At 40.8% G+C, this 15,525-nt stretch overlaps 1 protein-coding gene and 2 non-coding genes across 3 annotated transcripts in view; all 3 read right to left on the bottom strand.

Annotated features, from left to right (window-relative positions):
* LOC148825762 (uncharacterized) overlaps positions 1-15,525 on the bottom strand; it is a 232,396-nt gene that overhangs the window by 42,672 nt on the left and 174,199 nt on the right. The gene's annotated exons all lie outside the window — the stretch shown is intronic.
* trnak-uuu (transfer RNA lysine (anticodon UUU)) lies at positions 1,987-2,059 on the bottom strand. The gene has a single exon. It is a non-coding gene; the product is annotated as a tRNA-Lys (tRNA).
* On the bottom strand, positions 8,270-8,351 carry trnas-gcu (transfer RNA serine (anticodon GCU)). Its single transcript has one exon. It is a non-coding gene; the product is annotated as a tRNA-Ser (tRNA).

The raw sequence follows: 15,525 nt of genomic DNA, 5'->3' as shown, positions 1-15,525 counted from the left end.
ACAAAAATTGCTTTCCAGACACCACAACTATTCACAATAATTTTATCAATACAGGTCTGAATGAAAAGTGTATTTTTTTAATAATTAACTTTAATGTCCATCTTTATTAGTAGATATATTACATGTACAGCCTTTAATATGCGATAGTGAATTTTCAGGTATCCTGGGGAGGGAAGAAAACTGAAATAAAGGAAATACACATTTAAAGGGGTGTGTTCTGTCATATCTGGGCGTTTGAATAGATTTGTTTTATAAGTTATTGTGATTTCACTCTATACTTGTGTTTCTCAGGAGAAAGTCGTTACATTGATGATTTGAGGGTATAGAAAATACGTTGTGCTGTATGAGTAAATGTAAGGATATGTTGAAAAAAACGTATTGTCACCTTTGTGAACGTCATTATTAGATACTTGTTGATCGTTTAGCGACCTAGGCTTCCCTCTGGACTCGGCACTGAGTTGAAAGCTACGGGAGCTCCTCACTGCTTGTCCTGTATTGTTACCTGTGCTCTCGTCTACATTATCTACGTGCAGCACAGCACCAAGAACACCATAAACTTTGTGACGGAAAGTGCTTAAGAGCATGAAAAATATTGAACATTTTAAACATTCATAGAACAACTTGAAAAACTGAGGGACAAAAGACCATCTATTTTGCAGGTTCACAGTAGTTGCAAGAAAATCAATCGCCTGACTAGGGACCTAGAGATAAAAAGTTCGATATTCTACTGACTGGGCTATTCCTGTCTACTCAGTTTCTCTGTGAAACAACATTTTTCAAGAAATACTTGCTTAAAAGTGCAGATTATTTTTTACCCAAAACTGCAAATGGAGAAAACCGACTCCTTGGAGTCTCTGTGGTACAATTGCTTAGTGCGGCCAGGTTGGGACTTAAATGATAGTAAGGTGATGGTTCAAGCGCATCCAGGCACGCCTTTCTCATTGTTCCAACGTGAACATATATGGAAAAAAAGGCATAAAATGTTTAACAGATTATTGACCTTATTGATACCGACGTCTTACCACTTGGCCCCCACGCCTGCGGTTCCGCTTACTTTCCCATCAAGGCTAGCACGTTTTTTAAAATACAAAAAAGTTAAATCTTTGAGCACAAATTGCCATGGTAGGAGGAATAAAACAAATATGACTGTTCAAATTAATTCTACTGAAACTGATTTAATCACGCAGAATCTACAACAACAAAACCATGATTCTTAACAAGGAGATACTGGGCAGCAGTGGGATTCCAACTCACGCCCTCAAAGAGACAGAGCTTTAATCCAGCTCCTTAGAGCGCTCAGCCGGGTTACCCTTGATTGTGCCTTTTCAGCACTTGTAGTCTGACTTTGTGGTGTTATATTGCATGGAAGAGACTGCACCTCCTTTTTCTGAGATGCTTTCTCTCACTTGGTGAAATATTCATTTCTTTGGCCTTCTGAATATAGTTCTTCTGTTAAGCAGGCTTCAGACTTTGCTTATAGCGCCCATGCAGAGATTTTATTTTTACAGGAAGACTCATTCTGAAACGTATCTCTGTAGTTTTAGAAAAGCTTTGAACAGCGTATTTTATACAATGCACAAACAGTATTCTAATTTCACACGGCAGATCTGTGCAGCAATCGTACTCGATTTGACTGTGATTCTGAAATACTTCTAGCAAACATATTCAGGTTTCCTTGAACCTTTAATAAAAAAAATTACTTTGCGATGTTCCGCAGATGTGCAGTGTGCCTTTCCTCTTGTCGTATTCAAGAGTACTCACTGCGGGAGCTCCTCACTGAGTGTCCTTTACTCTACTGTGATTTCTTTTAATTTATCTACGTGGAGTGTGGTGAGAAGATCACCTTGAACATTTTCGGTTTGTGAAAGGAAACACTAAAGAAAATAGAAGTGATGAACATTTAAAATAACCACAGTACAGCTAGAAGAGGGAAAGATAAAAGACGATCTAGAATGACATTCACAATAGATTGAAGAAAAGCACAACCACCCAAACAGGGACTTGAACCCTGGACCCTCAGATTAAAAGTCTGATGCTCTACCAACTGAGCTATCTGGGCTCTAAAAAAATGAAGACACTGCCGGGATCCTCGCAAATCAGATGTCTCTTCTTGTGCCGAAGTGCAGTCATACCTGACACATCTGGAATGGCCACTGACAGACTTTATCCAGAAGCGACGGCACAACTCCCAGTAGAATGAGAGAGAAATACAGAACGACACAAGGAGTCAAGGGGCTCCCACAATCCATCTTTCCTCACATTACTGATTTTTTCACTAAGAATTTGACCTTTTCACATTTAATAAGATCTTTTAATCAACAACATTTAAGAAACAAAACACATTTTTGGAACAATAATAAAAAAAAAAACTTTCAATGTCTTGGTTGTATAAGTGTGCACACCCTTTATAAAGGGGGTAGCAACTGTGCTGAAATTTAACCAGTCACATTCCAGATCATGTACAAAGGTTATTTGCCTTTGCCAGACATCAATTGTATTGATTCTTATTAGTCCTATTTAATATCAGCTGATCACATATAACTAACCAATCTCGGAGAATGTACCTTCATACTGCAGAGCTGAACCTGAAGAGAAATCCAACCGCTGATTATCACCAAGGAATGTCGTTAAAAAATATCTGCGGAGTTGTTTTACGTATCCGGCCACCTCTTTCCTTCCTACTTTGCAGTGAGCACAATTCTTTCAGTTTCTTCTCTTGTATTTTCCTTGCTATTTTACTGTCCCTTTCCCCCATGTGGAGATGGATCCACAACTGAAACCCTGTTTGCAGCCTGTGTTTCTGCAGCATCAGTCTGTATGAGGAGAGGGTGTTAAACAGCTCCAGTGGCGCAGTCGGTCAGCGCGCATTGCTTATACAGCAATGCACAGCAAAGTCACGCTGAGGTTGTGAGTTTGAGCCTCAACTGAAGCAGTGTGGCCTGTGTATTTAGCTACTTGTTAAGGATTCGGCCAGTGAAACCGAAACCAAGTAATAAATCCACTTGCAGGAGCCGATAGAGACAAGTCGTGATCCAAATACCGTAGTCGAAGGAGAGAGCCGAGAGTCCAGGGGAAGCCAGTGATCTAAACTGAGAGAGAGCAACCGAAGCCGAGCCGTAATCCAAAAAACGTAGTAAGAGGGGAGAAACCAAAGTCGGAACCTTAACAGTACGAAGAGGTAGAAGGCGTAGCACAACTAAGTAGCTCGAAAGGAAAACCAATACTGAGCAAGGAGGTAGGGAAAGACTAGTGCTTAAATATAAGGTGAGACGGGGGTGTGGTGTTGAAAGCGTACACTGATAGGTAGACTAATGAACTAAGACTACGCCTACTTCTGCCTCTTTCGTTGCCGGGAGGCAGGGATCGTAACACATGGTTCTAGTGTTACTACTGCTACTACAGCTACTACTACTGCTGCCGCTGATACAACTGCAACTAATACAATTTTACAGCTACTCCTAATGCTACTACTAATGTTTCTAAAGCTACTAGTAGTACTGTTACTGCTACTAATACTGCTGCCACTGACACAACTGCTACTACCACTACTACCATTACTACTACAACCATGACTTCAGATTCTAATACTAATTCTGATACTAATACTCCTGCTACTATTACTGCTGTCATTACTACTAATAGTGATAAAAACAGAGCACTCACAGCTTTGTAGACATTGTTCTGGACTCTAGAAAGTGATTCCATTTGCAAGCAGCTCTGGACCTCAACACCTGTTGATGGGTCAATTCTATCAGACACAACATTGGAGCCCAACCCACCTACACACATTTACACACACTGACAGATATACCTACACACTCACACACATTCACACACACAGACACTACACATACTGACTAACACCATACACATTTATACACACAATCAGACACATACATGCACAAATACAAACTAGCACACATTCACAGACACACACATACTGTAGACACTACACTCAGAGATACACACCCACACACTGATACGCACACATTTACAGAATCACACATAGACAGTACACATACTCACAGACACAAACTCACACAATGACGGACACCACTCTTACCTACAGTTACACTATAACAAACACTAACGAAAATACCAGTAACACTATCACTATGACTAACACTATCATTATTACTAACAATAACACAAAATTACTACTACACTACTAATACTTATAATAACAGTAATGCTATCACTAAAACTAACATGACTACTAGTGTAAATAGTCTATCAGTAAATCTATAATAAGCACTAATATTACATGAATACTAGCATTACAACTATCAGTAGCGCTATCATCATTAATACTCACATGAACACTAGCATTAATATTAAAACTACCAGTTGTACTCTCACTAATATTAACAGGAATACACTAGCATTAGTATTAGTAGCTGTCCGTGACGTCACACCGCTCTTTGTGACGAAGGCCAGACGCCTAGCAGGGCACAGTGACGTGGCGCATGTCGCCGTGGTTACCATTCTTATGATTTGTAAACAAACGGAAAATGCATTTCAACTGTTACTTAAACAAATTTATCAACTTGGAATATAATTCTCTAGCTCTAGGATTAAATTCCTAAATAATAATTTGAATAACCATTTTTTAATTTCGGATTGAACATTATTAACACTAAACGCACTATGGTACTGTAATTGATCGATCCAGGCGGTATTGACCGTTTTCTAGATATTTAAAACAGGGTCAAGAACGGGAAAAGAATCAGTACTCACCAATCGGTGAAGTTAATCGTTAATTCTATGGTTCTTCAGTTGAATTAATAGGTTGTCGCTAGAAAAGTGATCAATAACTCTCCGTAGTGTGCTTCGCGCGCCTCCCGCGGTCTCGCTCTCTGATCCCGGCGCTCTGGCTGGTGTCTCTGACATCACAGTGCTCTTTCTAAAATATACAAGTAATAGGTTTATTCCATGCTGAAAAAAAGAAGAAAGAGAACACAACGTTTCGGCCGTTTCAGACCTGAAGAAGGCTCCACGGCCGAAACGTTGTGTTCTCTTTCTTCTTTTTTTCAGCATGGAATAAACCTATTACTTGTTCCTTTGCAGCCTACGCATGCTGACGCAGCTACCCACCTGAACTTTCTAAAATATATAACATCTCCAAAAAAAACACACCGGGCTTTGAAGAGAGGCGATTCATAACAGCTGGAGAAGGTGTAATATTTGTGTGCGTCAGCAGTGAAACTGCATGTTGATTGATGGAGGGCTGAGCGGGGAATAACGGTTGCTCAGGGTCACAGGTCATAGTGAATTTAGGAGCTAACTGGTTCAGAGTTACAGGTTAAATAATAAAGAGTTTCTTCGAGTGTCACATCTTCGTCCTGGGTTCTTCATTTTTACACTATACGTGTACGAGAAACAAGACAGTGTGTGTGTGTGCCCTGGTGATTCTGGGAGACAGATCGAACCTGGGCTAAAAGAGAGGGGGCTTAGCCCTCTTCCATTTGCTAGTTCAAAGTTGTACAACCCATTTGTATCTGCTAGGCGACACAGTCGTCGTGCACAAAGAACGCTTTGAAAAGCGTCAAAAGCAAGTCATTCCGAGTTGGTCGTTTCTGTTTTCGAAAAGCTGAATTGCTGCGAAATGCTGAATGATCTCACGGCTCCTCGGTTGTCATTTCTGCTCCGTAAAGGAATCACAGCACGCGTCGGCTTCCAGCACGGTGGGTCGGGACACGATGCCGGGGGTTGACAAGACTGACGTCTTCCTTGTTAGTATAGTGGTGAGTATCCCCGCCTGTCACGCGGGAGACCGGGTTTTGATTCCCCGACGGGGAGTTGCTCTTCTTCTACCTCCTTAGAGAAAGGACTGCCTTTCACTTCTCTGCGTTTTCTTTCACAGCGCCGTGCACCTTTTCATTGCTCTCGGTTTCAGAGCCTCTGCACGGCACACGACTCGACATAAGGACGCGCATTGAAGTGAAAGCAGGAAGCGCTGCGACATGCACTGTGCAGATCCCGCCACACTAAGAGGTGAGTGGGTCTGTTTGATCACAGCGCTAGGCGAATCCCCAAACAGTGTGCGTGGCGACAAAAGAAGCCGCTCTGTTTCGAACCGGGGACCTTTTCCGCCCTGCCGTGTGTGTCTCGGTAACTCGCCGTGATCGTATAGTGGTCAGTACTTTGCGTTGTGGCCGTAACAACCCCGGTTCGACTGTAGGTCCCGGCAGAATAGGGGCATCTGCTTTTACTACATGCACGAATGAAGGCAAAAAAAAGCCAATCGATGTGAACGAACGGCGCTTTACAGAGGAGTACTGCCTGACTGGATCGTTGATGAACGACAGAGGCCACTCCGACCACTTCTCGGTTTTCTTCAATGACTTACTAAGGATCTTCTTCACATTCGCCCATGCAGGGGAAGCCAGTTACACCAAAGCAAACGCAGGAAAGTGCATTTCAAGCAGAGACCAGGAGGGACCTGTTTACACCGAGAGTGGTCGGAGTATGGAACAATGCGCCCAGCCCTGTTTCGAGCCGATTCTTGATGAGATATTGGGCTCACTAAGAGGCCCCCGCTGGATGCTAATCTTTCTGTTGTTCTTGCAGGTCCTGCGCTGCGTTTGAGCCGACAGAGCTCGTCTTGGTCTGTCGGCACAGCCCAAATGCAAATGATCGGCTCCGCGTACAGAAGGAACGTGCGTTTGGTACAAGAGTGCATGAAGGCAGCGAAATACATTGGGAACAAATGACCGGTGGCTCAAGACCTCTGTGAAGTACAGGAGCGTGCGAAAAGACGCTGTTTCTGCCCGGTCGATAGTAAGGTTGTGTAGGACCGCACACACTATGATGTCAGTGTTGAGTAGTGTGGTTTAAAAGCTTTTTCACGAACCAGGAAGGAGTAGAAACCTACAGTCTTCTGATTCGTAATCAGACACGTTATCCATTGTGCCATTGGCGTTTGTATTGCATTCCCATCCAGCACCACATTGAGTTCAGAGCCGCTACTATTCATGTGGTTTGTACGTGTGTCTAGTTACTACGTCTTTCATTATGTCTGGATTAAAATAATGTATCTTTAAAACAGACAAAGGGTTTATGAGTCTCCCTGAATTTCACACACGAAGAATAAAAGATATCGCGTTTAAAAAGAATACAGAGATGCCGGCGATAGAAAACGGAGCGTCTTAAGTGCGCGCTATCACTGAACTAAACTCCCGATCGGTAAATTTGTCGGCGGCTTTTTAATTGTGTTAGGAAGAGCAAACAGTCCACAGTGTACATTTTAAAGGTCTAAGCAAAACAATCAGACGTTAGGATTGTTCAGAACAGGAGCCTCTACTTCTTTGTATACTGAGCTTTCGGGAGTCACGTTTAGTAGAAGAAATGGACCAGGCTTCTACTCTATAAACGTCGGAGTTCTTATAAAACATTTGAAGGGATATCAGTGCAGGTAGAAATTGACTCTTTTTCTAGTGGAATCAGGATCACATGAAACCTTTCGTTTGGATTGAGAAGAGGATCATGGTGACACTCAAAACATACTAACCTTTGCTTCTCTTAAGGATGAATGGAGTATTGAGCTACAAGCATCGGCTCAAATCAAAACTCTGCTACTGCAGTTGCTTGTTTGAGAGTTTCTTTAAATCTTTCAACTGAACGTTGATATCAAGGGATATTGACGGTAATATCATACGGATTTTGGTTTTCTTTTGATCGAAAATTGTATTAAAATACAAGCCTCTTTCACATTTGTATAATACTTTCCCTTGCATCCTCTGATAAAAATTCTAAATACCACAAAGTTACAACATATGGAATAGCATTTATTTTAAAATGTATTTTAAAATTTGCATTTATTTAGAGCTATATTTAGAGCTTAGTAAAGATAACATTACTAATATTGATGGAGTAGAAATGTAAGATGAATTGATAGCTTTTTCTGAGCTAAAAAAGTCCTACAACGCCTCCTGTAATAGGTAAGGACTCATAGCAAGACATTGCTATTGCATTGCGCATTTTGCAGATACGACCAGTTTCTGCTTCTGGTGAGTGCATTTTTTCCAAACTTAATTTAAAAAGAACATTTTCAAGATGCGCCATGTCCCTAAATCGTTCACCAGGACTACTATTAATATCAGGTGAAAGCAGTACAAAGCATAAATTTAACCTAAATATTAAGAGGCTATATCTGTCAGCTACTGCTGTAACCCATGTTCAGCCAACGCTAGAAATATTACTGCTCTACAACAGTAGCTAAAGAAAGCAAGTCCGACTTGGAAACAGATCAGAAGTCGAAGACATAAACCGACGAGGATGGGATTCGAACCCACGCGTGCAAAGCACAATGGATTAGCAGTCCATCGCCTTAACCACTCGGCCACCTCGTCACAAAAACCACCCCCCTTGGGCATGATTTTGTTCGGCGACCAGGCTCAGCGCACATCGACCTCAGATGTCTCAGAGCGGTGTGTCCAAGCGACTGTATAAGAATAGGTAATAGGTTCATTCCATGCTGAAAAAAAGAAGAAAGAGAACACAATGTTTCGGCAGTGGAGCCTTCTTCAGGTGTGAGAGAGACAGGGCAGTAGGCAAAGGTAAAGTAGCGAGAGAACAAAGGTTTGAGGGTGGGTACCGACCTGTATAAGAATAGTGTTCTGCCGGCACTGTGGTAAAGCTGGTTAAAACACCTGTTTCATAAAGAGGAGATCCTGGATCCGAATTCCAGAGGTACCTTTTTTTCCTGTCTTGTTTTACAGAACATGTAATTTGGGACACTCAAAGAGGTCTTGATTTGGTTTAATGCGTTAATTCATTTCCTTTGAAGAACAACTTGTTTTTTTAAATCATATAGCTTGCGAAAGATGAAATGCGAGCGAATTTCTTTGTTCACCAAAAGTATGTAAATGAAAAAAAACAAGGTGTAAGCATTTCTGTAGTGCAATCGGTTAGCGTGTTCAGCTATTAACCCCAAGGTGGGTTTTTTGATCCCACCCAGGGACGCACTTCTTCCTATAGTAAACATCATCACCGCAAAAAATTAATTGTTCTGCAAAACCTGAACTATTTTGATATTTGCAGTAGTAAACAATTGAGTACCAGAGTCAAGATTACCGCGAATTTCCAATAATTTCCGATATTGGCAACTTGCGAGCAGTTAGTATTCACCCATGGAATTATATGTTCCAGTGGGTGGCGGGAGAATTCACTTATGCTCCCGTTGCATCTTCAGCTAAAGTAATTTAAATTACAACGCAAAATTGTTTGAGAACTTGACAAGCAAAAACGACAGATCGCCGAAGTTGTATTTTAATATTTTCGTATATTTACTTTAATTTGAATATAAATGTTAACATAAACGCTGTTCAATATAATGTAATTTTGTTGTACTTTTAAAATATTATAGCTGAGGATGCGAGGGGGGCTATTACACCTTGCTAAACATCTAAATAATTGTAAAAGAGGCTGGCATTTTAATAAAACGGGCGATCAAAAGAAAGCTACAAATAGTACGGTATTATCCCTCGATATTGAAGGTCAGATGAAGAACTTGAAGAAACTCGCAAAGAATTAACGGCAATAGCAGAGGATGTTGATTTTGAACCAATGTTTGCACCTCAATTATCCAGCAGTCTTTGCTTGACAGACTTCCTCAAGATATTCGGTGTTCTATACAGAAAATCGAAAATTAAAGGACTAATGTGCCAAGAGGGGTGGTCCGAGGCAAAGACTGCGTTAGAGGAAGACTAAGCTCCGCACGATAACGCGTATCTAATACTCGGCCCCTGAATATTCGTTGAACTGCCTACCAGCTGTGACTCTTGCACGAATTTCGCGGTACGTGTGTACGATCTTATAATTCAGGAATATCAATGGTCAGACGTTTATGGTGGGTTTGTGTTTTGTATTATTTAATGAATGGAAAAAACATTTTCAAAACTACAGCTCGAATGGAATAATAAAAAAAGTGTATTTGCCTGTTTGTTGTAACAGCTGTGCCAAAAATATTCATCTACATCAGAATAGTACCTGAACGTGACTGGACCTTATTGGATTTTAGGAAATTTATTTTTGCACATCTTCGCCTACGATCAGGAATACCTTCCTGTTTTCAGCGTGTTGGGAAAGACCCACTACCTGTGAAATAGGTAAAACCGAAATATTCCGGGAATTTGCTGTGGTTTGAGAGGAGTGTATGAAGGTATTAAAGGAGAGAAGAGACGCGCATTCCGCACGGGGAGCGCAGAACCATGAACCGCGCCTGTGTCTTTTCTTATATAACCGCTGAGCCCGGACACAGCGTCTCCAGCCAGTGAAATACAGGAGAAACCGCAAAGACAACAATGTTTCTTTTAATAAGTCTTCTTGTGGTTTTATATTTCGGTCTTTCACATTTGAATGCATACTTTGCAGTTAATCCTTCCTCGATTACAGGCAGCCCAAACAGTTCTTAAGGCAAAAATCGAAGCCTATTTGACGTTCTACTAATCGCATAAGTGTTCAAGAAGTATTTCCCTGCCCATCATGTGCCCCCAAGCCGGTTTCTCCGTTTTCCTCTTCCTGTCGTTGTCAGCGAGCACAAGAAGACAGGAAAAACGCAAGGCAGGGAAAAGACGGTAGCTGTTAGAAGTGGGATTTGAACCCACGCCTCTATTCAGAGACCAAAACACCCAAGCAATGGAAAAACACGAGTACTTAAATTTAGCGCATTAGACCACTCGGCCATCCTGACAAGCTAAAAATGGTGGTGTGTTGGAAGCACAAGTAATTCACAAAACTGAGAAATGGTTTGCTGGAGAAGCGCCAAGTTGCCTGTTGTAGCCTAAACGGATCGCGGAAATCAAATATTCGGATAAATTTAGAGTGTGCTTTACAGCCTTCGTGTAATATTTTGATCTGCGAGAGTGCAGTCGTCTTCACAATCTGGATTATCTCATAAAGAGCAACGTCAGTGTAAAAAAGCTATCATTTTTAAGAACAGACGTTGTATTGCATATTAATAATTGATTTATTTTCCTGATTACAATACAGTATATTTTCCTGATTGCAATGTATTGTGAAGCATAAAAGCCAGCTGCATCAATCTCTATTACGCGTCATTTATGAAGGCATTTCAAATAGCAGCCAGTGCAGTATTAACGCTTTTGGAGCATGTATTACATTGTAAATAGTCTTATTTAAATAGGTTTAAATTCGCACACTGTTATTTAGACAGCGCCAACCAGTCTGACCTCCTACAATCTGTGCCCGCTGAGTAGATCTTAAAGCAGCTGCAGCCAGAGTAGCCGTAATGGCAACAGTGTTTGGAGTTCGGCTTATTTCTTCTGCAGAACCACCGGTATTGGAATATACTGATCCGCAAAAGAAGCGCTTTCGGTTTCTGATCGTTTTTATTGAGCGCTGCTCTAAACTTTACATTTGCTCGTACTAGTTTCCTCCATGAAAAAAATACGTTTCCCTCATTACTTGATTTCACTTTTTTCTTATAAATAAATAAAACATATAATTCAATACAATAACCACAGGCAGGAAGGCTCGTTGTCTAAGGCGTTGCGGTCAGTTAGCAGTTTCTCCTGGAGACGTTTGTTCAAATCCCACTTCTGATGAAAAGCTTTTCTCGTTAGAGTAGAAACGATAGAAGCCTTAAGTGGGAAAAAAATCACAACATCTCGCATTTCACGTGTTTAAAGTTAATTGTCTCAGTGATTGATGTCTCTTCTCCCTTGCAGGGTGACGGCAAACTTCTTCAGAGAGGGAGTCTCCCAGGTACGGCTTTTCTTCGTCAAGAGCCGAGACAACAGAAACAGACTTCAAACTGACATGAATTACTTCATGAGCGTTTATGACCGTCTTTAAAAAGCTGAGAGCAGGCGAAAACGTCATTGGAAATGAGGAAATGTCTGCTGACAGTAAACAGAGCTCACGCTCAGCTGCGAATAAGCGCTCCTCGTTAGTACAGTGCTGAGTACCCCCGCTTGTTGCGCGGGAGACCGGGGTACTTTTCTGTGACAGGGCGCTGGTTTAATTTTTTAAAAACCTGACTCCACTTAAAAGTGCGAACTGTGTACTAACTTTCGAACTACTTAGTGCGGTAGAATATTGAGATCATCTCTAGCTCTGAGCTAAACTGCAACAAGAAGTCGTGCTGACCAAAGTCAGAGCCCAGCTGAACGTGTGCTCAGTGTGGTGCTCAGGACACGGGAGCATTGTTGTGGTTCTAATTAGCACGAACTGCAGGGGCTCTGAATCAGAACTTTTCAATGTATCTGTTCAGTAAATTAAAATGCAGGACACGTTAAAATCCGATTATGACTATATAACCGAATGTCCCTCACAGTTTAAAAGATACCAGTAAGGAAACACAATTACTGCGAATGCGATACTTATTGGAAATAGTCCCAAAACAAGCACGTACCACAGCTGGTAGACCCCTGTAATAATTTTGCAGTGACAGAACACTTTGAAGATTTGCAATCTATTTAAATATGAATTTTCTAAATTTCAGTTCTCTTTACTCCCTGGCATAACTGAACTCTCACCTTCACATACTAAAGGCATTACATGCATTAGCTGTGATAATGCTTCTAAGAAACACAGAATGACATTTAGTTTTGTTCCTCATTTCCCCCAAGAAAAAAAAAAGGTGTCAATTTCAGCCTGGAATGATTGATGCCCCATCAAACATGTTTTAATATCCCCGGAAGTTTATACAGTAGAATCCTGGTTTGTGGCTTAAATTCAAGGTAAAAAAGACTAAGGAAACGAGTTGGAAAAATGTCGATCTGGGATTTTACTCATCTGGAACATTTCACTACATCGGGCAATATTTGGTAGAGTGGGGAACTGTAATGGAAACACTTGGGAATCCTTAGGTTGTTGGTTTGACTCTGGCTTGAAGGAAGGTGCTTTTTGTGTATTTTAATCAAAGAGTTAAAATAGTGAATCTGTTTAATTCAGTCATTGATCAAAAGCTCAATAAACGACGAAGCAGAGGCTTCTGTTCCGAATTCAGCTCCCGTCTGATTGTCTTGTTTTGGCCAAGATCTGATCTATGAATTAATGGACTACTCTGTCTGCTTTGTAATTCAAAAATACATTTTGTAATGCAAATGTCAAGTTTTTTGTAGATATAAAGGTGTTCTCTGTTTTCAAAGGATAGCTACTTAATTGGCTTTATGATTTGGTATTGATTTTGTATCGTTGAATTATTAACTTTGTGCTTTCTGTGTTTTTATCGTATTGTGGACTTATTTTTTAAACAAATGCTTATAATGGCAGACACGGCACGCTGTTTATACCAGCGGTGAATTGTACATTTTTTTCAAGTACAATCTACTGTGCACTTTTGGGAGTATAACAGGTTCGATATAAAGTGGCAAAAATATAAAAGGGGAAAATACCCCAGACTTCGTGTAAAGCCCTTGTTGTGGCTGTTGTTTTATTTTTAGATAAAAATGGCGTACTGTGCACGAAATGTTGCAGAAACACAATCTGATATTTTAATAACTATTATTTTAATAATTTGATAAGTATGAGGCCCCGGATCCAAATCTTTGGTTCTGATTTTTTTAAACTTTTGATCTTCCCTTCCTCTCGATGTGAGCAATTGTTTTTTTTTTTCACGTTGCGATCCAAAGAGCCTCAGACGCACAGTCTAACAGTAACCAAACCAGAATGGGTTCTGCTGGGAGCCGGACTGAGTTCATTCTCACTCCCTGTGCTGAAAACAGAATTATCTCTTCCCAGAACATCGTCTACAGATCACTTGTGTGCTTTTAACCTTCTCGCAGCTACAGGCGAGACTGAAGCTGGAGATGTGAAGGCACCTGCTGGTGCACCTTCTACAAATTTCACAATCGAGACAGACTTCTCTTTTTTTTTTAAAGTAGATATAGCCCTGAAAAAAGCATTAGCTTTATCAGTTTTTACATTAATCGATTTTGAATAAAATATTTTATTTTTATTGCAATTTACATAATAATAATAATTATTATTATTATTATAATCGCTTACACTTATAGAGCGCTTTTCTGGACTCTCCACTCAAAGCACTTTACAGGTAATGGGGAATCCCACTACCGCCACCAATGTGCAGCCCCACCTGGATGATGCAACGGCAGCCATACTGTGCCAAAATGCTCACTACACGTCAACAATCAGTGGGGAGGAGAGCAGAGTAATGAAGCCAGTTCATAGATGGGGATTATTAGGAGGCCGTGACTGGTAAGGGCCAATGGAATATTGGGCCAGAATGCCGGGGTTACACCCCTACTCTTTCAAGAGATGACCTGGGATTTTTAAAGGCCAGAGAGAGTCAGGACCTCAGTTTTACTTCTCAGCCGATGGACGGCACCTGTTTACAGTTTAGTGTCCCCGTCATTATACTGGGGCATTAGGACCCATATAGACCGCAGGGTGAGCGCCCAGCGACAGAAACCAGATGGTACCGTGTGTTGGGCTCAGTTGCGAGCAGGACAATGACTTCACGGGGACAAAGTAGAAAAAATCAAAACAGTTCTGTAAAAGACATGTGTCAGCTGTCGGTTCGCAGTCTGGACTCTAAATCCATCGATCTGATTTCAAATCTCTCTAAAACCTGAGCTGTGGCTTCTTTCGAGTAGTTATTCAGGAGAACATTATGTTAATTGTATAGATGAAACGTTTAATATATTCAGGTGGGTAGCTACTTCAGCATGCATATCTGCAAAGAAACAAGTAATACTGTAGGTTTATTCCATGCTGAAAAGAGAAGAGAGAAAACAAACCTGAAGTTTTCATAGCTGAAACGTTGTGTTTTCTCTCTTCTCTTTTCAGCATTGAATAAACCTATTACTTGTTCCTTTAATATATTGTTCGGTTGAACTCAAAATGCTTTACTACTACAAGAGAGGATTATAGTATGGAGGATGAGACAAATGTATGATTTCTTGGAAGAAAATGTTTTTTCTTTGCATTAGAAATGAATCAAAACTTTAGCGCGACACACAAACCCTTTGTCTTTTTTAAAGATATAATATTTTTAAACAGACAAGTATAGAAAACGTTTTTTTTTACTTAGAAATTATGGACGGAGGCGATGTATTACTAGTAGTGGCACTGAGGTCACTATGGTGCAGTTGAGCATCACAAAATTAGGGCCAGTGGTGTAATGTATAACGCATCTGACTTTGAATCAGAAGATTGTAGGTTTGACTCCTGTCTGGCTCATGTTGCTTTTAAACCAATCAGAGTCCTCAGTAGTAGATTTTCTTTATGTAAATTAACTGCAGCTGAAAGCTATAGAAAACACTTTGGGTAAATTGCAATGAACTGCCGAACTGTGTTGCACGAAGCTGCAGACTACTTAACACAGTACTGTCTGAAGATCAGCTCCTGCTCTGAGCTCAATAGCAATGCAAAACTGTGGTAACAAAGCTGGCGAGCAGCTGAACTTGTGCTAAGTAGTCAGTTCGGTGATGAGGGTTCAGTACTGGCGTTGTTCTGATTAGCACGAACTGCACAGGCTGAATCAGACAATTTAAAATAGTCTGATCAGTGTAGGACAAGTTAATGAAGAATTATTAC

This window comes from Atractosteus spatula, chromosome 10 (genome assembly GCF_055471065.1).
Source record: "Atractosteus spatula isolate fAtrSpa1 chromosome 10, fAtrSpa1.hap1, whole genome shotgun sequence".
NCBI lineage: Eukaryota > Metazoa > Chordata > Actinopteri > Semionotiformes > Lepisosteidae > Atractosteus > Atractosteus spatula.
This window is presented reverse-complemented; position numbering and strand designations above follow the sequence as displayed.